The sequence below is a fragment of the Chiloscyllium plagiosum genome, chromosome 4 (genome assembly GCF_004010195.1).
Source record: "Chiloscyllium plagiosum isolate BGI_BamShark_2017 chromosome 4, ASM401019v2, whole genome shotgun sequence".
In the NCBI taxonomy this organism is placed as follows: Eukaryota; Metazoa; Chordata; class Chondrichthyes; order Orectolobiformes; family Hemiscylliidae; genus Chiloscyllium; species Chiloscyllium plagiosum.
In genome coordinates this window covers 15,222,946-15,245,957 of record NC_057713.1, presented here as the reverse complement: position 1 = coordinate 15,245,957, position 23,012 = coordinate 15,222,946, and the positions used below count along the sequence as shown (strand labels likewise).

The 23,012-nt window shown below is 40.5% G+C and overlaps 1 protein-coding gene across 1 annotated transcript in view; it reads right to left on the bottom strand.

Annotated features, from left to right (window-relative positions):
• Nucleotides 1–9,071, bottom strand: part of LOC122548867 (protein APCDD1-like) — a 43,950-nt gene extending 34,879 nt beyond the window's left edge. Inside the window, exon 1 of the mRNA XM_043687755.1 lies at nt 8,997–9,071. The gene's annotated coding sequence lies outside the window, so the exon portion shown is untranslated. The remainder of the gene's footprint in view (nt 1–8,996) is intronic.
• Between the last annotated feature and the right edge of the window lie 13,941 nt (nt 9,072–23,012).

Here is a 23,012-nt window from a genome sequence, read left to right as displayed (position 1 = left end):
CTGCTACCTCACAGTACCAGGGCACCTAGTTCAATTCCAGCCTCAGGTGACTGTGGAGTTTGCATATTCTCCCTGTTTTTACCAGGTGCTTTGGTTTTCTCCCACAGTCCAAAGACGTTTAGGTGGATTGGCTACGTTAAATTGTCCACACCATGCAGGCTAGGTGGGTTAGCCATAGGAAAATGCAGGCGTAGGCTGAATGGCCTGCTTCCAAACTATAGAGATTCAAGGTATAAGTGTTGTAAATAATGTACATTTCTTGAAAAGCAGAATTGTCCATATTTTTCTTTCATTTCACTGCTTTTTTTTTCTCTTTCTTGCCTATCTCTGATGAGAATGTTGTGTTTTTGCTTGGTTAGGAGTTCATCACTGCCAGTTCTTCTCAATTGCTGGCTTCCATTTACTCCCAAACCATCACTGGCTTTCTTCTACCTGTGAAACATGACAGATATCCAGGAAACAACTCATTTCAGGTGGTGTGTCTTCATCACCTTTGCCGATAACTGAAGAGGTCAATTCTTAAGAGAGTATGTGATCGTCCTCCATGTTGTTGGTGTGTCCACACCTATGCTGCCACCTCTGCTTGCGTGCTACATTTGTGATTTTTTTTTCCCCCCTGCTAGAATATGTGCTGCTGCCAGCAAAGTTGGAAACTGTTGAGCCTCGTTTTTTGATGGCTGTAAGTTGTTCAAGTTTCATAGTGGACAGGCAGGAGGCTGGGAGAACACAGCAAGCTAGGCAGCATCAAGAGGTGGAGAAGTCAATGTTTCGGGTGTAACCCTTCTTCAGGAACAAGTTTCACAGCCACACAACAATCTGCTGAGAACAGAATTTATGTCCCATCAGCTTGGCTCCAAAGCTTAGTGTGATGCTATCCCACCGGTGTTTTGTGAGTAGGTCAAAGGCAATAGCTGCTTTCCCTTTGCATATATTGAAGTTTTATATCAAGGGATTTATTGTCTGTGGACATTAATTTGAGATGGCAAAATTTGCTCATCACTTCTAGTGGGCTGTTGTTCCTGGGACCAGGAACAGGTTCCTAATAACCATGGTGTCCTTGATGCTTATAGTCAGGAGAGCAAGTTACAAGTGTGGGAGAGACAGCCCATGAGTCTTTATGGCTGAGTTTCCATGTGAAGAGGCTAATTCAGCATCATCAATAGTAGAGTTCTCGGATCAGGACATAATGTGTTTTTGCCTTCCCTTTCACCTGACATATTATAGACCCTGCCATTGGAGCTGGTGTGCAAGCAAACTCCACCCACATCTGCAGCATAGGCAAAACACAGGAGACTGGCAGAGTGGGATGAGGACACAGCCCTGTATAACTCTCATTGTCACTCTGAAACTGTTGGAAGCAAAGATCAGAGGTCACACAGCACCAGTTTATTGTCCAACAGGTTTATTTGAAATCATAAGCTTTTGGAATGCTGCTCCTTCACCAGGTGAAGAGAAGCACACAGGCACAAGATTTATAGGCAGAGAGAGATCAAAAGATCGTACAAATGGTGTGAGTGGAATGTTGACAGGCTGAATAATAAGTTTCTGCAGGATCAAAGGTATCAGACGGTGTGAGTAAGGTATCAACAGCTGAATTACAAGTGAAGAGATGATCTATGATCTGAATAATTGAGGCAGAGAGATAATTACAAAAAAATTAAAAATAAGCTGGTGCTGGAGACAAACCAAATGGCTGGAGTAACATGATAGGTATAAGGGTTGCATGCTGAGGGTCTAACCTAAGTATCAAGTAACTCAAAACTGTACAAACTAATTGAGGTAGAAACATCATAACAAGTTATCAAGGTGATGGTGTTATCAATTGCCCTCCTGGGAACAGCCAGGGAACAATTCAGCGGTCATGGACACTCAGCCTCTGTTTTTGGGTCAGCGTCCTCCAACTGGACTTCAAGATACACAATAAAGCAGAATCACTGAGCAGAGACTGATAGCCAAGTTCTGGACCCATGAAGATGGCCTCAACCATGATCTTGCACTCATGTTATGCTACATGTGACCCCACCACCACACTGTTCTGTATCTGTAAAATCTTCCTTACTCTCCTGTTTTGATGCCATCACATTGATAACTTGTTATGATCTTTCTACCTCAATTAGTTTGTACAGTTTTGTTACTTTGGTTAGACCCTCAGCATGTGACTCTTATATCTAACATGTTATTCCAGCCATTTGGTTTGACTCCAGCACTATCTTATTTTTAATTTTTTGTAATTATCTTTTTGCCTGAATTAATTGGATCATAGGTCATCCCTTCACTTGTTATTCAGCTGTTGATACGTTACTCACACCATCTGACACTCTTGATCACCCGCAGAGACTTATTATTCAGCCTGGCAACACTCCACTCACACCATTTGTACAATCTTTTGGTCTCTCTGCAAATACATTCATGCCTGTGTACTTCACTTCAGCTGACAATGGAGCAGCGCTCTGAAAGCTTGTGATTTCAAATGATGTTGTGTGCTTTCTGACCTTGTCCACCCCAATCCAACACCTGCACCTCCACATGTTGGAAGTAAAGCCACCAAACTACTCAGCTCTGATGGTGGAAGCAGATGAAACTGAAGAATTTTGGTGGATGGCATTGAGGTCCTTACTGAAATCCACCAAAGTAAGGCAAAGAGGGATGCTGCTTTCCTACATTTCTCTTGTAATCGTCATATGGAAAAGATCATGTCCCTGGTAGATCTGAACGGCATAGAAACTGTGCTGTATTTCTGGCTGCACTTGATCTGTGAGGAGTCTTTAAAGTAGCACTGTAGCTAGGGCCTTCCCCTTGACACTAAGGAGTGAAGTGCCCCTGTCATTGCCTTTGTTTGTGTGCCATGTGACAATTTCTGCACTGTCCATCTCTTGTGGAAAGAACCTACTTTCCATCAGAGGAGAAGGTTCTAACGTTCTGGCAATTAATGCTTGAGCAATTTGGTTGGGTGTTCATCCTTGCTGAGTGCCTTTCAATTTACAAAGCAGTCAATGGCCAAAACAGCAAATTGAAATTCACTGTCTTCATTTACAAATCTCTCCAAGACCTCACTCACTTTTGTTTATTTCTGGTTAAACAATGCAGATTGTATGGCTGTATGACAGAAGCCTTTAATATTATGAACGGATGGGACAGGGTAAATAAATCAGACTGATTGCTGTAGCTGGGAGAGTTGTAGAGGGAGCTCAATTTTGAAGGGCAATTGAAATAAAATTAAATGCAAAAGATTTTTAACTAAGAGTGAGAGAAACTCCTTTACATATAATAGTGAAGCTGTGGCACTCAGATCCTGAGTTGGTGATTGAAGTAGAATCAGTGGAAATAATCAAGATTAGATTTATCCAATGAAGTGATATGGGCAAACATGATTGTGGCAGACTATTGAAATGCCTAGTTCCTTCATGGTGAAACTCACCTTCTAGGCTTTTTCAACCTTATACCCAACTTTTCTAATTTTAAAAACCTTCTTACAAACATTTAGTTTGATTTATTACAATGAAAAGTATTGTCTTGCGTGCTATTTATGATCATGACTTTTATTATCCCTTGTAGTTCTACCATGTTTGTCTACTCTCCACTATATGAGGTGCTTTGGGATTATTTTTAATTAGGGTGCTATAAGAATGCAAGTTATTTTTGATGTTTTAATTATAGTTCTGGATTGCCTCCAGCTGCCTAAGTCCTTGGTGGAGAGTTCCCTTCCTGTACACTTTACCTCTGTCTCTACTCCTTCAGGTTGCACTATAAAATTTGCATATTTTGGAAAACTAACATCTCTATATGTGGCCTGGTGCTACATTTTGTCCGGTAATGTTCCTGTAAAGTGCCTCCGGATGTTTTTACAACAATGAAAGGTGCTACATAAAGAGAAACTGATGTTGCTAATGCAGGCCAGATTCCCAGAGGATTTAGTCCTATAAACAAATGCTTTCTAAAAAAATAGCTCATTCACAGGATTTGGGCATTGGTGGCAAGACTAGCAGTTATTGCCTTCAGAAGGTGATGGTGAGCTGCTTTAACAATGGAGAGGATTGCTTGGTGTTTTCAGAGGAAGTTAAAAGTCTACCAAGTTGTGGGTCTGGAGCTACATGTGGGTCAGAGTGGGTAAGGACAGCAAATTTCCTTTCCTAATCGATGTCAGTGAACCAAGGAGGGGTTTTTACAAAAATTACAAACTGGTTGTTTTGTGATCACCATTACTGATACTGGGGCTATTTTTAAAAAAAGTTCCAGACTTATTTAATTAATTGAATTTAAATTCCTCTCACTGCCATGGGCAGATTTGAACTCACATTGATCCATTAATCCAGGTTCCTGGGTTAGTACTTTAGTAATATAACCCCTCTATTACCATGCCGCTGCCTAATCTTGTATTGTGCTGATTCAAGTCATTCATTGGCCTGTGACCCCGATGTGACCCCAATGTTGGGATCCTGATTCAAACTCACAATTCAGGATTCTATTGAAAAAAGCATATAGAAAAAGCTTGATATAAAGCACATTATCTGTCAACTAGCACATCAAGTGTAGTAACTTCATATGGGAAACAGTGGTTAGCTGACACATGACTTTTGATGGTGCCACACTAGGGGGAGCTCTACACAAAATGCCTCCCTCTCCCTTCCCCCCCACTCCCCATCTGCTTCAAACTTACAATTTTAAAATGGTCACAAAAGTTCACTGAAAGACAGTAAAAATATGGGCCAAGGCGTATAGAATTATTCAATAATTTAGTTCAATTTAAAATTAGTTTTTTAAAAGCACATCATTTAGGTTGGGGACCTTTTCAAGCATTCCTGATTCTCAAGAAATTCAATAAAAAGATTAATTTGGAGCAGACTAGTGATATGTCAAGAAATATTTATGTTGAGGCACATGTGGTATCTACAATAACACTTGGTATTAATGCTATATTTTCTGCACACAGACTATTCCAATGCATATTTCATGGGAGTGTTAAACTTCAACAGCATGTGAGGCAGTAGAAGTGATTGATGTCCATCTGTTATTGTTCAACATTCTCTTTATTATACACTTTATCTAAGGAGGACTGGAGAAAAAAAAAGCCATACTCAAGTTTAAGAAGATATGTTTAGATTACCTTTAAGGCATTGAAGTTCTGTGAGTAAGCAGATTGGTATCAGTTAAATCAGATGCTAGGGTGCAGTTGGTATACGTGTGGTAACAATCACTTGGGGAGGATCTGAGAATTGAAAAAATGTGCAGAGACCTAGAATGGATTTTAGAATTGAACCCTTAATCATTCCAATGGTTTCTGTTTTCCTTCCTCCCCAGTTATGCCTACTTATCACTCCCACATCTTTCAAATGCTGTAAAATATTGAAGAAAGAGAAAGATTAATTCTTAGGCAAAGTCTTTCATGACCTCAGTATGTCCAAAGCACTTTGTAGCCCATTTAGGGACATAGAGTCATACAACATGGAAACAGACCCTTCAGTCCAACCAGTCCATGTCGAACCATCCTCTGTGAAAAGAGAATGCCCCTCATGTCTTTATAATATCTCTCTCCTCTCGCTTAAATATGTGCCCCATAATCTTGAAATCCCCCACTCTCGGGAAAAGACAACTATCATTAGCTCCATCTATACATACCCCTCATTATTTTATAAATTTTTATGAGGTTGTCTCTCAACCTCCTGTGAAATTATTGTGAAGTCAAATGGGAATCCTCCAAGGACCCTTTCACTGTTGCTTGGAAATAAATATTTGAGAGCAACCTGATGTTGACTTTCACCTTTTGTTAAACTATAAGGGGCAGAAGTTTAAAAATGGGGAAACTGGGAGAATAGAAAGCAAGGATTTAGTAAGTGGGTGCTGAGATAAATCAAAGGAAACCGACCTGTTGGAACAAGATCCACATAAAAGATCCATGCAGCACAGAAGGAGGTCATTTGACTCTTTGAAAGTACCTTTCAATTAACCTGACTCCACTGCACCTCCCCAAAGCTGCAATTTTCTTTAAATATTAATTCATTTCCCTTTCAAACATTATTATTGCATCAGCTTCACCAGCCTTTCAAGCAGCATACTAACAACTCAACATGTCAGAAAAAAAATATCCTTACCTCACCTCTGGCTCTCTTGTGTGTACGTTAAACATGTCCTCTGGTTACAAGTCCTTCTGCTAGTTAGAACAGTTCCTCTTTATTTACATCTTGAAATCCCTTCACGGTTTTGAAAGGCTCTATTAAATCTCCTCAAAGGACAACAATCCCAGCTTTTTGAATATCTCCATTTAACAGATGCGTCTCACTCCTGGTATCAATCTAGTAAATCTCCTCTGTGTCCCTCCAGCCCTTGTTCTTTTAGTGTGATGCCCAAGTATTATGTTTAGACTCATTTAGTTTTTTTCAATCTACATTCCCATATCCCACCATACTACAATCCTCTTACTGGTCAAAGTGGGTGATCATAGTCTTTTATGTTTACTTGGGTAGTTTCCATTCAAGATCTGGATACAAAACGTAGTAGTGGAAATTTTAAAAAAGAGAAGGCGAGACATTAAAATAGATGTTGGATCATTATTGCATGCCCTCGGAGATTTCATTCTCCACCTAATTGAAGACTACACTTGGAAAATAAGAAAAAATGAACTGGGGTAAGTTATGCAGCTCCTTAGGCCTGTGTAATCCCTATATCCATAAATTCCCTGGGATTGAGATTTCCAAAAATTTACAAACCATCTGAGTAAAAAAAACTCCTTATCTAATTCCTGAATGACCATCCAATTAACATGAAGTTATGCCCCCTAGGGCTAAACTTTACAGTGTTCTTCTCTCATATATTCCAGATAGATTGTTGCAGTTTATCCTAAACTGTAGAGAGTACAGGCTTACACTACTCAAGCTGCTATCTCCCCAGCCTTGGTCTGCCACAAGAATGTTACCTCCAACAGCTAGCCTGTTCCTGGCATAGTTAGGGACCAACAGGCTGACAGGAAAAATCCAATTGTCCTTCATGAGTTGGCCTTGATTGGCTATACTTTATTACTCATCACTTGGAGATAGGTCACCACACCTGCACTTCCTTACCTTACCGTGAGGGTGCCACCCTCTCAATCTCACCCCTTACATAAGGTGTGGTGACTCGCAGGTTAAATTCACCACCGATAAACACTGTCATGGTTGGTTGTCCATAGATTGATGATGGCTTGAGATAAAACAAAACTAAAATTCTCTCTCTAATGAGAGAGTACCCCTATAGTCCTCCGGGACTAGGGACTTTACCTTTTATTCTACTCAATCACCCGTCATAAGTCAAGCCTCTTATCCCAGAAATCTGTCTAATGAAGCTTTGTTGCTCTTTGTCAAGATAACTATGGTCTTTCCGTAGCTATGAAGGCCCAACTTGAACACAGTACTCCAGGTAATGTCGCACCAAGATCCTGCATATTTGCATCAAGAAGTCACTGCTCTTGTACTCCAACTGTCTTGCAGTAAAAGATGTGGCAGAGTTATTTTGCCCATACGTGGGGGCGAAGGAGTCTGAGAAGACATAATTGTGGCCAATATGCAGCTTTACCAGCACCATCCTCCTCCTGGCTACGTCCCTGGAGGTGGGATTTGTGAATGAAGAGTGTGGAATGGTGACCCATCTCCAAGTGATAGGTAATATGTTATGGCCAATCAAGGCCAATTTCAGAAAGGACAATTGGGTTTTTTCTCTTGGCCTGTGGACCCCACCTTTGTCAAGAAGAGGCTAGCTGTCTGAAGGTGGTATTTTAGTGGCAGACCAGGGCTAGCTGTTTAGGGAAGCGTGGATAGGGAGAGGTAGCAGCATACCAGGCAGGCTTTGATGTTTTCCCACTGACCAAGCTGTATTTGCAACCACATACTACCCTGTGCAGAGGCTTTCTCTTCCAAATGGTGAGATGGCAGCTATAACTATTTCTTTTTCCTTTAACATTTTTAAAAGTATTTGGGACACACCTTCTCTTTGGCCCTGACCTGAAGGGTGGATTGCAGCTCACAATCTGCTCTCTAGCCTTGAGAACCCACCTCCCATCCTGAATTGGTCACAAGGTCTGGACAATAATTAGCCAGTTCAGTACGAGGCTGTGAGTCTAATGTCCCCTCAACATTGGGATCCTCTCTGAAACTCTCTAAATCCTACCTTTTGTGTTGCCATCTGTTTTGTAATGAAAGGGAAGATGGGTGGGTGTGAGAGATTGGGTGATGTTGCTTAAAGCTTTTCTCTTTCTGTCAATGACTCTTATTTGAGATGGGCAGTTAATACTGGGCTAGTCCATATTGTGAATGAATAAAAACCTTGAACCAACAGCAGAACTGGAGTGCTAACTAGTAATGGGAATGAATGTTTTGTTGCATTAACTATATTAAATGGATTTAGGATATTGGTTGCAACTAGCTTTTTTCACAGAGTCTGGAACGTGCTGCGGGAGGATGGAGGTGTAGGCAGATACTTTAGGGGTGTTCAAAGGACTCTTTGTCAAGCACATGAATATTGTAGGAATGGAGGAATATGGACCATGGGCAGGCAAAAGGGGTTAGTTTAATTTTGTGTCATGTTCGGTACAGCACCGTTGGCCCAATAGCCCATTCCTGTGTTCTATATTCTATGTTCTAACAATCTAAGATATCAAGCTCAGTGTATGAACATGTTGCTTGTAGTGAGAAGAGAATTATATGCCTGTGAATGTGTAACCTACTGGGTGGTAAATGAGGAATGATAAGTTTCTTGCTGGAGTTAGAAAGCCTGATGTGCTTCCTTTGTGTTCGATAAGTTTGGCATTTCCCAACCTAATTGTGTGCCAATCTAATACTTAATGGGTCTGTCTAGAGCTAAGTGTTATTATTCATGTAAAGCCAATGAGTGAGAACTGTACACCAATCTACTGTAAACTGAGACTGCAGAGTTACCCATGTTAATTCTGACCGGAGGAAACTCCATTGCTTACCCTTAAAAGTCAGCTTCAAAAGTAAGATACTAATAACACTGAGAAAATAACTCACATGAAGGTCGTTGAGGCTCCCTGTGTTTACAGAAAGACACAGAGGGATTAGGAAACTGTTAGTTTTAGGATCTGATGTTAAAAAAAATGATCCCAACGATCGAACATTTGGAAAGCCCCAAGTGAACTGGCAGTTAACGGCGAGTCTACAATTCCCTGATGGACCCCAATTAAGGGCCCATTGTTTTCCTACAAGATCCCAGTTTGTTGAGTTTCCCTCCGTCACGTCAATAGTGACAATAATTCCATCAAATGCTGCAAACTGCTGTTGTCCTAGACACACACAGGCCACTCTCGGATTACTTTGTATAAAGTAGTGTGACTGCCAAGCGAGAGTGCGGATCAATGAGACTATTTTAATTGCTGACGATTCAGACCAACCGCAATTAACACCAGCGCCCAACCTCCCTCTCCCACTTAACCTGAATTATGGAGAAGCTTGTTTGGATATGTACAGTTCCTTAGTTTTCTCTCAAGTATAACAGCTTCTGACATGTTTTGTTTTAGTATAAAATTTGTCTCCAGGCAGTTAAAGGGATGGAATTTCAAGGGCTGAAGGATATGAAATAGATCAGGGCTGTGAAAAGACCGGGGGTTAAATTACCTACTGCCTCCCTGCTGGTCTTAGCGCAGACTGCCTTGCCTTCAATGTCCACCCAGTTTATTGGTCAATGTCCACCCAGTTTATTGGTGAACTCAGTTGGCTGGATAGCCAGTCCGCGATGCAGAGCGATGCCGATAACTGGGTTCAATTCCTATACTGGCTGAGGCCCCCATGAAGGGCTCGCCATCTAATTTCTTGAAGTAGTGTGGTGGCTCAGTGGTAAGCACTGCTACCTCACAGCGCCAGGGACCTGGGTTTGATTCCCGCCTCGGGCGACTGTCTGTGTGGAGTTTGTGTATGATTCCTCTGGGTGCTCCGGTTTCCTCCCACACTCCAAAAGATGTGCAGACTAGGTGAATTGGCCGTGCTAAATTCCCCGTAGTGTTAGGTGCATTAGTCAGGGGTAAATATACGGTCGGGGAATGGGTCTGGGTGGGTTACTCTTCGGACGGTCGGTGTGAACTTGTTGGGCCAAATGGCCTGTTTCCATTCTGAAAGAAATCTAATCTAATCACCCACTTTCATTCAGTTGGCCATTCCCAAAAGTCAAATTTCTCAAAATGAATGGTACTTTGTTGCCCCTAATAATTGCTTCTGAATCTTCAGCTGAAGATCACTGAATTGCTACAGTGTAGAAGGTGGCCATTCTGATAGGGACAACAGTTTACTAAAGCACAATATTATATCTCAGAACCTGACATTGCACATTAAATTCACCCAACATTCCAACGATAATTTGCAACAATATACAGCCTTTAACACAGTGCAGCATCACAAAGTGCTTGCACATTGACTCCAACCACATAAGGAGTTATTAGGCCAAGGAACCAAAACTTTGTCAAAATGGTACTGTCACAATTGTAACCAGGTCAGCCAGCTAGCCTTTGTAGAATATATGTTCCCTGATTGGGGCTGTAAATCTGATCCAATCAGGCTGACATAAAAAGAGGGGTGTCAGACAAGCTGACACTGTGGTCGCTGACTCTGAATGAGGTAGTACTAAAGTCAAGGACTGTTCATGTATAAATAAATGATGAGTTGGTGATGGATACCAGCCTCTGTGAAGTTATTCCTCTGTGAGGCTATAAGGAGCACCTTAAAAAGACCATAAGACCAAAAGATATTGGAGTAGAAATAGGCCATTTGGCCCATTGAGTCTGCTCCACCATTCAATAATATCACGGCTGCTCTGATAATCCTCAACTCCACTTCTTGACTTTACCTCATTGTTCTTGATTCCCTTAATGATTGAAAATCAGTCTAACTCAGTGCCGAATATATTTAATGAGCCAACCTCTATAGCTCCTGGAGTAAAGAATTTCACAGATTGTGAATGAAGAGATTTCTCCACATTTTAGTCTTAAGTGGGTGACACTACACTTTGAGATTATGTTCTCTGGTCCTTTCCACAAGGAGAAACAGACTTTCAACATCTACGCTGTCAACTCCCCAAAGACTCATGCATGCTTCAATGAAGTCATCTCTCATTGTTTTAAATTTCAATGAATACAAGTCCAGCCTACTCAACCTTTCTTCAGAAGACAATCCTTCTGTACCCAGACCTTTCTGGACTGTCTTTTGTGATCTTTCCTTAGATCGGAGATCAAAACTGTTCACAGTAGTCTAGGTGTGGTCTGGCTAGTGCCTTGTGTAGTTTTAGTAAAATCTCTCTGCTTTTCTATTTCATTCCCTTTGAAATAAAGGCCAACATTCCACTTGTCTTCATATTACCTGCTGAAATTGGATGCTAGATTTTGTGATTCATTTATTAAGATCCCACATTTCACTGTGCTGCAGTTTTCTGCAGTCTTTCTCCACTTAAATAATCTTCTAGTCCTTCTAGTCAAAGCACTTAATCACGTATCTTCCCACATTACATTCCATCAGCCAAGGATTTAGCAACTCACTTAACCTGGCTATATCCCTTTGTTGCCACTTGCCCTCCACTATTTTTGCACAAGCTCCAAATTTGGCAAGAGTACATTCACACCCATCAACTTAGTCATTATACATTATAAATAAACAATGTCCCAGCATGGATCCCAGTGGCATTCCACTAGTATAGATTGCCATCCTGAAAATGCCACCTTTTTCTGTCTCCAATTAGTTAGTCAATCCCTATCCATACTCATATATTACTAACATATTTCCCCCAACACTTCTCTAATTGAGTGTGGTACTCCTTATGATGGTACCTTATTGAATGCCTTTTGGAAACCCAAATATATTGCATCTACATGTTCCCTCTTATCTATCCCGCTTGTGACCTCCTCGAGGAAAATCTAATAAATTTGTCAGGCATGATTGTACCTGCATGAAGTCATGCAGCATACTTGATTATAAAAGTTTCTAAATGTTCTGCTATTACATTCTGTAAAATAAATTGTAATGAAGAAGAACTGTCTATCAAAGGAGAAGAGAGAGGTGAACTTTTAAGGAATGCAGAATGGTAAGCCAGAGGATTTGGATTTTTTTTTAGAATGATTAAGAAGTTAATAAAGGAAATTGATGATGAAAGTCTACTGGCATGAAATACTCTAACAAACAACAAGAGCTTCTTTTGGCATATAAAAAGGACAGCAGCTAAAGTGAATGAAATCCTTGGAGGATGTGATTGGGGAATTGATAACAGAGGAATGGCAGGTGAAAGCAATTTAAACTAATATTTTGCATCAATCTTCATGGTGGAGGATGTAATAAATAGCTCAAAGGTATCAGATAACCAAGTGCTAATAGGAGGGAAGAGAAAGAGACAGAGACAAGCTGATGAGACCAAAGGCAGACAGGTTGTCAGGACCTGATAGCATGTATCGAAGGGGTTTGAAGGAATGCCTGCAGAGATAATGGAGACATTAGTCGAAATATTCCAGAACTCACTGGATTCCAGAAGGGTTCCAGTAGATTGGAAACCACTAATTTGACATTTGCTGGAGTCCATCATTAAGGAAGAAATAGCAGGATATTTCAAAAATCTTAACACAATCACACAGTGTCAACACACTTCTTTTAGATAAATTTGCTAGAGTTCTTTGAAGATATATCAAACAGAGTTGATAAAGGAGACCTAGTAGATTGTAGTAAATTTGGATTTTCAGAATGCATTTAAAAAGGTATGTTGTGAAAGATCATTGCACAAGATAGAAGCTGATTAGTGGTAATATGTTAGCATGGATTAAGGATTGATTAACACATGGAAGTTGGAGATTTGGAATTAAGTGGTCTCTTTAAAATAACAAGTTGAATGGCACAAGGATCAGTCCTAGGGCCTCATTATTTTCTGTCTATATTAATGCCTTGGAGGAGAAGAGGTGGAAGGCAGAATGCAATGTATTCAGTTTGCTGACAATATAAAAATAGATGGATGGCATGAAGACGTAAAGTATCTGCAAAGGGATTATCGATAGGTTGAGTGTGTGGGCAAAAACATGGCGGATGCTGTTTAAAATAGGAAAGTGTGAGATCATGTGCTTGGTTAGGAAGAATCAAAAGGCATTCCATGGATTAAATGGAGAGTGATTTCAAAATGTGCATGCAGAAGGATTTGGATGCTTTTTGCATAAAACATAAGAAGTTAGCATGTAGGTGCAGCACGTAATTAAGAAGGTGAATGAAATTTTGGCCATTATTGCAAGGAAGTTTGAGTTTAAAAACAGGGATGCCTTGTTACAGGGTGATGGTGAGGCCTCACTTTAATTCCTGTATTTAAAAAAATACATTGGCATTGGAGTCCATTCAAAAGTGATTCTTAGGCTGATTTCTGGGATAAAGGTTAATCAAGAAGAGCCAAAAATGTTAGATCTTTAGATTTAGAAAAATGAGTGATAAGGGATGATGTTTTTGAAACATATAAGGTTTTGAGGGGGCTTGACAGGCTAAATATTGTGAAGATGTTTCCAGCAACGGGGGAATCTTGAATTGGGGGCATAGTTACAGAATAAGGGGCACTCCTTTAAAACAGATGTGAAGGAATTTCTTCTCTGACAGGATAGAGAATGTCTGGAATTCTCTACCCCAGATAGTTGTGGAGGCTAGATTATTGAAAGTATTGAAAGAGGAAACAGATAGTTTTTTAAAATATTGGGTTGTTGATGGCTATGCTGGCAGTAAAAGAAAGTTGAGACATTGAGCAGGTCAACCATGATTTTATTGAATGGTGTAGCAGGCTTGAAGGGCTGAATGGCCTACTCCTCTTATTTTCTTATGATCTTATACTTTAAAATCTGGCTGTGTTGCATTATATGTAAAACAGAAAGTCATAAATATATTTTGGGGAGTGGGGCAAGGGGAGATTTAAATTGACAACGATAAGGATATTGCTTCTTTATCACTCTGCTCCCAACTCAAATTACAACTGCAATGGTAGCCAGCATGAATATCGTAGAAGCAACATCAATGTAAAGGCAAAAAAAGATGCATTTTATTGTTTATTCATTCTTGAACATTCTTTCACCAGAAGACTGTGCAAACAAAAACTACTTCTCAGATTGCTTTGTATGTGTTTTTGTAAATGGTGAAGCTTATCTATTTCTGTGGCATGTCGGAAAAATCTGACCTACTGGGGTATTACTGAGTATCTTACGATTTGGAGCTTGGTTATGCTATTAAGTTTCTAACCTGGCAAGGAGCATTGTCTGTCGGAAGTGCCATATTTTGGATGAGACAGTAAATGCTGGAGAGGATCTAATCTGTCCTTTCAGGTCAAGGTAAAAGATTGCACTATTTCAAAGAAGGGGACTTATTCATAGTGTCCTCCCCAACATTTAGACCTCAGTCATCATCTCCTTTATCTCACTGTTCTTTGTTTGAGCTTACTCTACGCAAAGCATTTCAAGGTCAGAAAAAAAGCAACAGGACAGTACACTTTCTAGGATTGGCATACTTTCTAGGATTTCCATGCCTGGCTTTCTTCTATAGTGTTTTGCTTCCCAAATGCTTCCCAGCTTTCCAGCTGTAGATGTTCTCTGTAATAACATAGGAATTAGCTTTTGTGGAAGGATTCTTGCAGAGCAGTGGTAGTGCCCCTCTCTCATGAGACCCAGGTTCAAGTTCCACCTACCCCAGGCAGGGACATGCAATAACATCTCTGAATATGTCGATTAAAAAATATCTAAGATTTGGCCTTTATTTATTCTTCCTTTCATTGACCCCTCCTGTGTATTAGCAGACAGCTGAGTTGTCACACTGTGCTGCCTGACACTGACACTGGAGTACTGCAACTACGCCTGCATTCTGGGCATCCCATTTTCAGAAGGACGTGATTGGATGCAAGAATATGCAAAAGAGATTCACAAGAATGATTCCAGGGATGTTGAATTGAGTTACCTGGATAGATTGGAGAAGTTGGGGCAGTTGTCCGAGGAATGGAGAAAGTTGAGAGGAGAAGTTGGTGGAAATTTTCAAATTTATGAGAGATCCAGATCGAGCAGATAGGGAGAAACTGCTTCTATTGGTCAAGAACAAAAAGACACAGATTTAAGGTTGATAGGCAAAAAAAATGCAATGCTAACATGAGGGGAAATATTTTCCTGCAGTGAGTAATTAAGCTCTGAAGTGCACTGCTTGAGCATGTAGCGAAGCAAGTTTAACTGAGGCATTTTAGAGGGCATTGAATTATTATCAGAAAAGGGAGAAAGCAGGAGAATAGCATTAGGTGAGTTACTCATTTGGAGAGTAAGCACAGACATGACAGACTGAGTGACATGTTGTAACAATTCTGTGATTAATCGTTCAGTAGTACAGAACTTGAGTGCTTCTGTGAAAGACATTTTGTCAAAGATTTTTGTCTTGCACTAATCAGGGCAATTGGTTAGAATATCAGTTTAAAGAGAAAACCAACTGTATGAAAAGAATGCTGATTGGTTGGTAAGTGATCGGTAGTAATGTTGCCATGGAGAATGTTCAAGTCAGTTCTGATTGACAAGTAACCACCTGGCTTTGTTTAAATTTTAGAACAGGAAGGCAAACAATTTTGATCATATTATGATTAATGTAACTTCGGACACCTTTATTATTATGAGGCTATTAATTAATTTGACTCATTGCACACAGCTAGTAGAACCTGCTGTCTGCTTGATTTTGGATCCACTACTCTGAGAAATTAACCGAAAAATACTTAATGAACATCATGCAGGTTTAATCTTTGTCAATCTGATTTACCCTATCCAATGCAGATTAAAATCATGATCAAGTCCCATTGTTTCTTCCTGCATGCCTCAACCAACTGTGTGGTTGTTGTCCAGGTGTCAAAAAAAACCACTCCTAAATTAACTTCTTACCTTTACTCTTCCTCATCTCTACCCAGATTGATTCTATATCATAATCTCCAGAACTGTAGTCATCTCTCTATTTTACCAACGTCAGCCTTAATTAACAGAGCTATTCCTCCACCTTTCCTCAGCAATCCATCTTTCCCAAATGTTTACACCTTTAAGTATTTAAGTTCCAGTATTTGCCATCCTGATGTCATGTCTCTGTGGTCCATGGCCATATTCCTCATTATCTGAACTTCATTTAGGTTTGAGATGATAGCTGGCAGTAACACTCATGTCACACAAGTGCCAGACATTGGCTGTCTCCAACAAAGCCAAATCTAACCATCACCCCTTGCCATTGAAGGGCATTAAGATCAGTGGATCAAAAACAGAAACCGCTGGAAAAATCCAGCAGGTCTGGAAGCATCTGTGGAGAGAAAGCAGAGTTAACATTTTGGGTCCAGTGATCCTCCAGAACTGATTGTGGCTGGGAAAAGGCTTGTATGTATGGGGTAGGAGGGAGGATTAAGTGTAAACAATAAGTGGAAATGGAGCCAAGACAGAGGGAAATATAGTTGGGCAGACAAAGGAATAGGTAAAGATCAGCCTAGGAGAATCAATAGCTGCTAATGAGGACCATGAGTGGCTGACAATGGATTGATTGTGATGGCAGCCCATGTGATGACAAAGCATGGTGTGTGAGGTTGGGGTAAGGATATAGGAGAAGGTGCTCAGACGCAAAATTGATTGAGCTTGATATTGAGCCTTGAAGAGTGCTAGGACCCCAAGTGGAAAATGAGAAGCTGTACTTCCAGCTTGTGCTGGAGCACTGCAGCAAGCCTGAAATGGAAGTAGCAGTATGTACCATCTACAAGATGCACTGCAGAAATTCACTAAGTCTTCTCCTAAACCCATGATCACTACCATCTAGAAAGACAAGAGCAGTAGATTTATGGGGACCCTACCACCTGCAAGTTACTCTCCAAGCCATTATTGTCCGGGCTTGAAATGTATCACTAGGTCAAAACCCTGGAAATTCATTCCTAGCAGCATAAGAATAGCATTTCCATGGGATTATGATAGATCCTCTGTCAAAGTTACCATAGATTCCATACAATGTGGAAACAGGCTATTCAACCTTACAAGTCCACACTGACCCTCCGAGAAGTAACCCACCCAGACCAATCCCCTACTATTCTACACTTACCCCTAACTTACACATCCCTGAACACTATGGGCAATTTTAGCATGGCCAATTCAACTAACCTGCACATCTTTGAATTGTGGGAGGAAACCGGAGCACCCGGAGAAAACCCACGCAGATACGGAGAGAATGTGCAAATTCCACACAGACAGTTGCCCATGACTTGAATCAAACCCAGGTCCTTGGCCTTGTGAGGCAGCAGTGATAGCCACTGAGCCACCGTATGATGGAAGATTTCACGAAGCTGTGTGCAAATGTAACCCCATTGTGCATTGCGCAGTACAGTCCTTCCATTCTTAATATAAAATCTATGCTTAAATTTACCTTGTACGATACCAAGGGAGGTTTGCCTGTGGTTTGAACAGATGTAAGGTATTACAGTAGTGCAGTTGTCCAAACCAGTGCTATATAAAACATTAGAATTTAGTGGACAGTCAGCCATTGACTGGCTGCATTTAACTCAAGGAAGTGATGAAGATATCAAGCAGATGTTATTAGTAAAATGCAGGTCAAGCACTGAGACACTCTTTACCTGATGTTGGGATAAAGTTGCATGAAAGCTGTCAGTGCGAACCCCTGCCCATAAATAAAAGCCTTCATTAGTCGATACAGTTTGGGATTGGTTTCTTCTGTTACATGATATCGGCAAGATAGATAATGAACAGAATAATCTAGAACTTTTAAATTACTTTATTGAATCCAAATGCAATGCTTCCCTTTGCTTCAAAAACTCCAGATGTTTTCATTATTTTATTGAGCAGGGCAATTGAAACAGTGACAGATGTACATTATAACTGTAGAACTATCAGCACTCAGATCCACTGAGGTTACTTCACTCTGTTTAGAGAGAAAAGCTTTCATTTCCAGTGCCCCAAAGGCATGGATGCAGATTCAATGGTTGTCATTTTATATTTGGGTAGGTCAGCTCCAGAAAGTTAAATGCTACCATTGTAATCAAGTTTGTTCCTTATGATCTGACACTGTAATACAAAACTTCCCAGTCACCATTGCATATCATTATACTTCGACTAGAAAGCAGATTGGTGTTTGAAGAGTCGGGGACAACGAATTGAAAATATGTCTTCTGATATTGCATGCTGATTAAATTCCTCATCACCGCTACTGGTGAGTGATATTGTGTGTGTCCAATAAAACATCCCTTGAAAGGTGTAAGTGATAGGGGTTCATCAACCAACATAGGTTAAAGCTCAAATTAACTGTGCTATTTGGGCCCAAGTTTCTTAAGTCAATTAAAAAGTGCTTAATATATTGGTTTTAAATCTCTCCTCATCACATTAAGTGATATGTCATATTGCAATAAGAAGAATGTTGCCAAGTTTGTTGCAATATCTAGTGGAAGTTCATGGAGGCTTCATTTTTGTCCACTGTTACAATAGCTTCAACAGCAAAGTGTTTCTACGGGTAGAGTTGGAGAGTGAAGATGGGGGCAGGAACAGGAGTGGGCCAGCACAATATTTCCCAATGAAAGTGGCTGGCAGCTTGTTAACAGCAGTGCCTTAAATATCATCTACTTTGATGATGTTATACAAAGCTGGAGAGACACGAGCTCAGCATCTTGTGGGTCTTTCTTAAAGCCTCTGTAATGCTACCGATCATATTAATAGAACTTGTACATTGCTTCCATCATGCAAGAAGTTACAGCTTGTTTAAGTCAAGTCTCTTTAGATTAGCAAATAGTTATTCTCCTCCTCACTTGACCAAACAAGTCCTGTAAATCCCTACTAGGAAAGACAACGTTGGCAGCAAACCTGCCTTACAATGAGCAAGATTACAGAGAGGTCATGCAACACACAGAGCTCATATGTGCAGATTTTCTGGAGAGCAACAGTACAGATTACTCAGACAACAGTTAGCACATTACTCAACTATGCTGAGCTACAGTCCCTGAGTATCTGCCCTCTCTCTTGCAGGCCAAAGCAGTCTGCAGAAGGAGGGATATCCACCGTATCCACAGTGCCCTTTGTAGTATCTGTATCCATTAAGTACCCATAAGAAGATGGTCTATTCGATTATCATGACCAAGGCTATAGGTCCTGAACCAGCCAGTACTGCATATGCCTCAAAGTACTTTACAGGCAATGTGTGATCCCTAGGGAACACTGCACAACAACTCCCATTAAACCAGTGTAATAAGGACCAGGTAATCTTTTTCTTACGTTGATTGAGGGATAAGCATCAGCCAGAATCCTTGCGATTATCTCCTACTCTTTCTCGATTCATGCCCGAGAATCCCTACAGTGTGGAAACAGGCCCTTCGGCCCAACACGTCCACACCAACCCTCCAAAGATTAACCCAACCAGACCCATTCCCCTACCCTATTGTCCTATATTTACCCCTGACTAATGCACCTAACCTACACCTCCCTGAACACTATGGGCAATTTAACATGGCCAATTCACCTAACCTGCACATCTTTGGACTGTGGGGGGAAAGCCACGCAGGCATGGGGAGAATGTGAAAACTCCGCACAGTCACTCGAGGCTGGAATCGAATCCAGGTTCCTAGCGCTATGAGGCAGCAGTGCAAACCACTGAGCCACTGTGCCACCCTGGGAACTTGAACATCCAATTGAGAAGTCAGACTGGGCACCAGATTTAATAACTCATCTGAAAGGCAGCAGCTCCAGCAATGTAACTCTCCCTCAATCCTGTATTAGACATCAGTTTAGATTAATGGGCTCAAGACTTTGGAGTAGAATGTTCCATTCCCTTCCTATGGATCTTCAGGCTGGGGGTATAGGGGTAGGGGTTGAGTGGTGGGGGAGGGTAGGGGTGGGCATAAAATTCCTTGGCCATCTTTTCACATCATCTTCCCCAATATTTATGCAATGTTGGAGTGGGACTAGGAAGACTGAGAAGACAAATCTTCTGTCCTTGGCCCAATTGTGATCCTTATGTGGTCATTAGTGGACCATTTTCAGGTTGGTTGAAAGAGTTCAAGGGCTGAAGTTTATCCTGCTTATGCCTCAGGTATGAGTGAGGTGGCCAAATCCATCAATGGCATTTTATAAACATCTGGCAGCTCCCAAAAGGTCTATTTCTGTGGATGATCCCCATGGAATTTAGGTATCACCTTTCACCTAGTTAGATAGTACCTTTCACAACCTCAGGACATTTCTGCATTTTTTTTTAACAGCCTTTCCAATAATTTCATAGTCTGGTCACTCTGTTGTAATTATGAAATAGAACATGATATAAGATTTTGGGTCTGGACTGATTTCAAGACAGGATGATATACTCCTGCGGTGATCAATGGTTAAGAATCAATTGATTTCATTGATGAGCTGGGTTATTAAGTACATTCAAGATTGAGATTGACAGATTTTTAAGCAATAAAGGAATCATGGATAATGGGGAAAAGGCAGGAAAGTGGAGTTGAAGATTACCAGATCAGTCATGATCTCCTGGTGGCATGGGCGAGATGGGCTGAATGACCTACTTCTGTCCTTATGTATGGTAGTCTTATTGTCTTATGGTACTGTAGAAAATACGTCAATAAATTCTCATACAGTAAACTCTGCAGGCAATAATGTGGCTAATGACTGAATAATCTGACTTGATTGATGTTGGTTGAGGGATAAATATTGGCCAGCACACTGGGAAGGAATCCCCTGCTGTTTTTCAAGTCATAACATTTTTCCTTCACCTGAGAAGCCAGATGAGGGCTTAATTTAGATTTCATCTGGCACTGAACTGCACTGAAGTGTCAGCCTGGATTTCTGAAGTCTCAAACCCTGGGGCACAAGTGCTACCATTGAACTTTGGCTATTGTAATTATATCAAGAAAAACTGCATCAGTGCGTAGCTAGCAGCTGAATATAGCTAATAGGTTAAAACATAGAGCATAAAGATACAAAGCACTACTAGGAAACAGAGCAATAAACAAGAAAATATGTTTTAAAAGTTAGAGTGCAATTGAAATTGGATGCAGTTGAAGTTTCTCTAAAATTCCAAAAGATTCCAATTAAAACCATTTAGGAAGGAAATAATTTATGTTTGATCATTGTGTCTTATTCTTCAATCATACTTCAGAACTGGAAATTATCTGAAGACAGTCTTTTGGTTGAAAATTGCAGAGTCTGGTGAATTAAAACAGTGCCATGGTCTGTTACTTGATACTTCTGAATTGGTACTGCATGACTCATAGGACCAAGGAGTACAAAGTGAAAGCAATATTTAAATAATACACATTATTACAAACTTATGTTCCATTTTAGAAACACAAAGGTCACATTTTGTTGGAGCCCCATGAGTTAGATTTGCTTGCACATTTAATTTTTAAAAGCTGTTGCCTGGGAAGGGCTGTTGGAGGTGTGAGCTGATAGGAGCCTTGTGAGAGTAACAGGGCACTTGAATCATAGTGAATAATGGGACAAATAGTGTAACGCTTTAAGCAATGAGATAAAAATATGATAAAAAAAGAAGAAAGACTGAGACAGAGGGTCAATTCAATGTCAGAGCAGGAATGGAAAGAGAATTTAAGAGAAAAAAAAGTTAAATGCATTAAAAGAGTACAAAGAAATCAAAAAGGAAAGAATGCCATTTTTAAAATCTATTAAACCTTTCACAACCCAAAGAAGGGAAAATCCTTACTTAACTACTTGTTTTCTGGATTTACTTGCACTCATCAATATCTTGTTTTGCCTTGTTTAAAGAGTACCTATGCTACTAATCACTAGACTTAACTTTGGTGGCAGGTTTAAGGTTTTGAAAGTTCTGACTTTTTTATGAGCTACTTTGGTTCCTCACTACCTCCTACTGCACTTATTTGTTTACAAATTAACTTAGGCAAGTAAAACAAAATGTTTCGTGATTAACAGTCTAAGTAGTCTTTCATTCTTCTCAGCTTGAATCCCGTTCGCTAAATTCCCAGCTGAAGTTAATACTGGGCAGGTCAGATCTCAGACTGAAATCTGGATTGTTAGATCACATTTTTGTGGTTTTGGTTTTAATGAGGCGGTCTCTCATGAAAAGTAAAGTGTATAATGCTACAAGTAGGGAAGGCAATGGCCTAGTGGTATTTTCACTGGACAGCTCATCCAGAGACCCAGGTGATGTTCTGAGGAATGGGTTTGAATCCTGCCATGGCAGATGGTGAAATTAGAATTCAATAAACATCTGAAATCAAGGGTTTAAAGATGGTTATGAATCCATTGTTGATAGTTGGGAAATCCAATCTGGTTCACTAATGCCCTTTAGGAAGAAAATTGCTATCCTTACCTTGTCTGGCCAATATGTGACTGCAGACCCACAAACTCTTAACTACCCTCTGGGCAATTAGGGATAGGCCATAAATATTGGCCTAACCAGCGATGCTCTCATCCTATGAATGAATAAAAAAATTGACTATAACAAAAGAAATGAAGATAAAATAGAATAAACAAGGTTCTGCATGGTAGACCGGTTAGTAAGATTAGATCACATGGGATTCGGGGAGCTACACAATTGGATACTAAATTAGCTTGAAGGTATGAGACAGAGGATGATGGTAGAGGGTTGTTTTTTGTTCTGGAGGCCAGTGACCAGTGGTGTACCACAAGGATCAGTACTGCGTCCACTGCTTTTCATTGTTTATATAAATGATTGCTGGCAGACAGCGAAGTGGTTTGAAGTGTGTCTACTTCAATGCCAGAAATATCCAAAATAAGATAGGTGAGCTTGCAGCATGGATAGGTACCTGGGACTTCGATGTTGTGGCCATTTCGGAGACATGGATAGAGCAGGGTGAGGAATGGATGTTGCAGGTTCCAGGGTTTAGATATTTCATTAAGAATAGGCAAGGCGATAAAAGAGGGGGAGGTGTGGCCTTGTTAGTCAAAGATAGTATAATGGTGGCTGAGAGAATTTTTGATGAGGACTCATCTACTGAGGTAGTGTGGGCTGAGGTTAGAAACAGGAGAGGAGAGGTCACACTGCTTGGAGTTTTTTATAGGCCTC